This window comes from Megachile rotundata, chromosome 8, assembly GCF_050947335.1.
Source record: "Megachile rotundata isolate GNS110a chromosome 8, iyMegRotu1, whole genome shotgun sequence".
Lineage (NCBI taxonomy): Eukaryota > Metazoa > Arthropoda > Insecta > Hymenoptera > Megachilidae > Megachile > Megachile rotundata.
This window is the reverse complement of record NC_134990.1, coordinates 71,358-77,500: the sequence shown is the minus strand read 5'-3', so window position 1 is coordinate 77,500 and position 6,143 is coordinate 71,358.

Here is a 6,143-nt window from a genome sequence, read left to right as displayed (position 1 = left end):
GAACTTTGGCAAGTACGAATAATCGTTGCTAAAATGCATCGATCTGACATAAACTAGAATTATGTTCAAAGTAAAATTAATGAAATTTTACACGAACTGAAGGTGTCCTAAGGCAAAATTTCTCTCGTACGAAAGACTAAGTATTTTTACTTCGATACTTTCGTACCATGAGAAATGATATGAAATGGCAATTGGTGGTGCATGGAAATATGACGAACGACAACGTAAGTTGGGAAGTTCGTAAAATTTTTAAAGTAAAAATCGACTTTTGAAAAGTTGAGCAAAAATCGCACTTTTTCACTATAAGGTTCAGTGCGTAAGAGCCGGCGTCGCCGACCATTTGGACGGCCGTTCGGTATCTATATGGGAGACGACGGTCCGAACATACCGGACGATGGGGCAGCGTCGTTCTCCGCCATAAGTTACCGCGGGTCAAACAGACCCAATATACGTATAAGCGGAACTTTGGCAAGTTACGAATAATCGTTGCTAAAATGCATCGATCTGACATAAACTAGAATTATGTTCAAAGTAAAATTAATGAAATTTTACACGAACTGAAGGTGTCCTAAGGCAAAATTTCTCTCGTACGAAAGACTAAGTATTTTTACTTCGATACTTTCGTACCATGAGAAATGATATGAAATGGCAATTGGTGGTGCATGGAAATATGACGAACGACAACGTAAGTTGGGAAGTTCGTAAAATTTTTAAAGTAAAAATCGACTTTTGAAAAGTTGAGCAAAAATCGCACTTTTTCACTATAAGGTTCAGTGCGTAAGAGCCGGCGTCGCCGACCATTTGGACGGCCGTTCGGTATCTATATGGGAGACGACGGTCCGAACATGCCGGACGATGGGGCAGCGTCGCTCTCCGCCAAATGTTACCGCGGGTTGAAAAGGACCCAAAGTGTGGTAAAAAGCAGAACTGTGGCGAATGACGAGAAGTAACTGATGTTAAAATGCATCGAATAATACATGCTAAGATTACGTCCCCAAAATAAAGTTATATAAAATTTTGCAAAGCAAAATAGAGGTGTCCTAAGCAAAAATGTGTCTGCCGTATGGAAAAAAGGCAAAGTTTATAGAAATTTTTCTGGACTTCGGCACGAGACACACGAGATATATACTTAGATCGTACTAATAAAGAGAGAGGTGTTCTGAGGAAGGCCAGACACCTCTCGTACGAATGCGAGATACATGTTTATTTCGCGACTTCGTACAACTTTGTGAGAATTAAAGAACGAAGGTTGAGATATGCGACTCGCACAACAAGATGTGGACGAACATCTGCGAAAGCAACGAAACGCAAAGTTTCTAATACAAGAAGTGTCAGAAATATATGATCTCTCCGTGGTCTATCCTCAGTATCTATGTCCACGATGTTACAGTGGAACATTACGATTTGAGGAGAAAGGCCCCTAATAAGTGTTGGAGAGATCAAATTAATTATAAGTTTGAGAGTGTGAATGAGGTTTTAACATCACACTTATAAATTATATTATATTATAATATTAATATAATAAATAATAGTTAATTATATTATTAGACATAATAATATATATATTATATAGAGAGCGAAAGTGTGAAGAAAAGGGCGAAGAAGGGGGGGAAAGGCAAGGAAAGTAAGTGAGAGGAGAGGAAAAAAAAATTTTTTTTTTGTTCCTCGTTCGCGCGAAGCGCGAAGAAAATTTTTTGAAAGCAATACGCCGTTGGACTTAGAAAAAAAATAGAAAGGCACGCGCGCGCGCGTAGAGAAGAAAATAAAGCCATGAGCGCCGGCGGACTTAAAAAAATAAATCTCATAACGCGGCTGAGACTTCGAAAATGCTAAGTACTACACGGTCGGATGTTAGAAAGACGGAAAGCAATACGCGGCCAGGACATTGAAAATGAGAAAGCAATACGCGGCCAGGACTTTGGAAATGAGAAAGCAATACGCGGCCAGGACTTTGGAAATGAGAAAGCAATACGCGGCCAGGACTATGGAAATGAGAAAGCAATACGCGGCCAGGACTTTGGAAATGAGAAAGCAATACGCGGCCAGGACTTAGAAAATGTAAACGACGCACCGAACCGACTATGCGGAACGGAGTTTCGTCGATAACTCGAACAATTGCGCACCCGAACGTGCCAAACTGGTACAGGAATGCTAGAAATACGTTACTTTATCTATTCTAAGCATTAATTCAATAGGTTGTCAGTAGCCGATCCACCGAACCGACTATGCCCGGGGGACATAGTCGCGGTTGCGCTCCGTACCGAACCGACTAAGCGGAACGGAGTTTCGTCGATAATTTCTACCATTTTGAATTCGAACGTACAAAAACGTTATGGGGGGAAATAGAAATCCGTTACAGTATCGATTCTAAGTGTTTCTTCTATGCGTTGTCAGTCATCGGTTCACCGAACCGACTAAGCGGAACGGAATTTTATCGATAATATCTACAATAGTGGATCCGAACGTGCCAAAACGGTATAGGAATGCTAGAAATACGTTACTGCATCGATTCTGAGCATTAATTCAATAGGTTGTCAGTAGCCGATCCACCGAACCGACTATGCCCGGGGGACATAGTCGCGGTTGCGCTCCGTACCGAACCGACTAAGCGGAACGGAGTTTCGTCGATAATTTCTACCATTTTGAATTCAAACGTACAAAAACGTTATGGCGGTAATAGAAATCCGTTACAGTATCGATACTGAGTGATTTTTCTATGCGTTGTCGGTCATCGGTTCACCGAACCGACTAAGCGGAACGGAGTTTTGTCGATAATATGTACAATAGTGGATCCGAACGTGCCAAAACGGTATAGGAATGCTAGAAATACGTTACTGCATCGATTCTGAGCATTAATTCAATAGGTTGTCAGTAGCCGATCCACCGAACCGACTATGCCGGGGGGACATAGTCGCGGTTGCGCTCCGTACCGAACCGACTAAGCGGAACGGAGTTTCGTCGATAATTTCTACCATTTTGAATTCGAACGTACAAAAACGTTATGGCGGTAATAGAAATCCGTTACAGTATCGATACTGAGTGATTTTTCTATGCGTTGTCGGTCATCGGTTCACCGAACCGACTAAGCGGAACGGAGTTTTATCGATAATATCTACAATAGTGCATCCGAACGTGCCAAAACGGTATAGGGACACTAGAAATACGTTACTTTATCTATTCTAAGCAATAATTCAATAGGTTGTCAGTAGCCGATCCACCGAACCGACTATGCCGGAGGGACTTGGTCGCACTCGGACGGTCCACCGAACCGACTATGCGGAACAGAGTTTCGTGGATAATTTCTACGATATTGAATTCGGACGTACCAAAACGTTCTAGCGGCAATAGAAATCGGCTACGGCATCGATTCTAAGTGTTTTTTATATGCGTTGTCAGTCATCGGTTCACCGAACCGACTATGCGGAACGATGTTTCTCCGTTAATTTCGACATTTATGAATCCGAACGTGCCGAAACGGTATAGCGGTGCTAGATATACGTTACTTTATTGGTTTTGAGCAATTTTTATATAGGTTGTCAATCATCGTTTCACCGAACCGACTATGCGGAATGAAAAAATTTCGATAATTACGTTAATAATGAATCCGAACGTGCCAAAGTGGTATAAATGTTCTAGCAATACGTTATTCTATAGGTTTTGATCGTTTTTTATATATGTTGTCAGTCATCGTTTCACCGAACCGACTATGCGGAATGAAAAATTTTCGATAATTTCGTTAATTATGTATCCGAAAGTGCCGAAACGGTATATCGGTGCTAGAAATACGTTACTTTATCGGTTATGAACAATTTTTATACAGGTTGTCAATCATCGTTTCACCGAACCGACTATGCGGAACGAATAATTCTCAATAATTTTGTTATTTATGAATCCGAACGTGCCAAAGTTGTATAAACGTTCTAGTAATACGTTATTCTATTGGTTTTAATCGTTCTTAGTATAGGTTGTCAGTCATCGTTTCACCGAACCGACTATGCCGGACGGACTTGGTCGTGCTCGGACGGCCCACCGAACCGACTATGCGGAACGAATAATTCTCAATAATTTTGTTATTTATGAATCCGAACGTGCAAAAATTGTATAAATGTTCCAGTAATACGTTATTCTATAGGTTTTAATCGTTTTTAATATAGGTTGTCAGTCATCGTTTCACCGAACCGACTATGCGGAACGAAAAATTTTCAATAATTTTGTTATTTATGAATCCGAACGTGCCAAAATTGTATAAATGTTCTAGTGATACGTTATTCTATACGTTATAATCATTTTTAATATAGGTTGTCAGTCACCGTTTCACCGAACCGACTATGCGCAATGAAAAATTTTCGATAATTTCGTTAATCATGAATAGGAACGTGCTAAAATGGTATAAATGGTCTAGTGATACGTTATTCTATAGGTTTTAATCGTTTTTTATATAGGTTGTCGGTCGTCGATTCACCGAACCGACTATGCCGGTGGGACATTGTCTCGCATCGGACGGTCCACCGAACCGACTATGCGGAACGAAAAATTTTCAATAATTTTGTTATTTATGAATCCGAACGTGCCAAAATTGTATAAATGTTCTAGTAATACGTTATTCTATTGGTTTTAATCGTTTTATATATAGGTTGTCAATCATCGTTTCACCGAACCGAGTATGCGGAGCGAAAAATTTTAGATAACTTCGTTAATTATGAATCCGAACGTGGCAAAATGGTATAAATGGTCTAGTAGTGCGTTATTCTATACGTTTTAATCATTTTTAATATAGGTTGTCAGTCACCTTTTCACCGAACCGACTATGCGCAATGAAAAATTTTCGATAATTTCGTCAATTATGAATCCGAACGTGCCAAAATGGTATAAATGTTCTAGTGATACGTTATTCTATAGGTTTTAATCGTTTTTTATATAGGTTGTCAGTCGTCGATTCACCGAACCGACTATGCCGGTGGGACATTGTCTCGCATCAGACGGTCCACCGAACCGACTATGCGGAACGAAAAATTTTCAATAATTTTGTTATTTATGAATCCGAACGTGCCAAAATTGTATAAATGTTCTAGTAATACGTTATTCTATTGGTTTTAATCGTTTTTTATATAGGTTGTCAGTCATCGTTTCACCGAACCGACTATGCGGAACGAAAAATTTTGGATAATTTCGTTAATTATGAATCCGAACGTGCCAAAATGGTATAAATGGTCTAGTAATGCGTTATTCTTTACGTTTTAATCATTTTTAATATATGTTGTCAGTCACCGTTTCACCGAACCGACTATGCGTAATGAAAAATTTTCGATAATTTCGTTAATTATGAATCCGAACGTGTCAAAATGGTATAAATGTTCTAGTAATGCGTTATTCTATTGGTTTTAATCGTTCTTAGTATAGGTTGTCAGTCATCGTTTCACCGAACCGACTATGCCGAACGGACTTGGTCCCGGTCGGACGGCCTACCGAACCGACTATGCGGAACGAAAAATTTTCAATAATTTTGTTATTTATGAATCCGAACGTGCCAAAATTGTATAAACGTTCTAATAATACGTTATTCTATAGGTTTTAATCGTTTTTAATATAGGTTGTCAGTCATCGTTTCACCGAACCGACTATGCGGAACGAAAAATTTTAGATAATTTCGTTAATTATGAATCCGAACGTGCCAAAATAGTATAAATGTTCTAGTAATGCGTTATTCTATACGTTTTAATCATTTCTAATATAGGTTGTCAGTCACCTTTTCACCGAACCGACTCTGCGCAATGAAAAATTTTCGATAATTTCGTCAATTATGAATCCGAACGTGCCAAAATGGTATAAATGTTCTAGTGATACGTTATTCTATAGGTTTTAATCGTTTTTTATATAGGTTGTCAGTCGTCGATTCACCGAACCGACTATGCCGGTGGGACATTGTCTCGCATCAGACGGTCCACCGAACCGACTATGCGGAACGAAAAATTTTCAATAATTTTGTTATTTATGAATCCGAACGTGCCAAAATTGTATAAATGTTCTAGTAATACGTTATTCTATTGGTTTTAATCGTTTTTTATATAGGTTGTCAGTCATCGTTTCACCGAACCGACTATGCGGAACGAAAAATTTTGGATAATTTCGTTAATTATGAATCC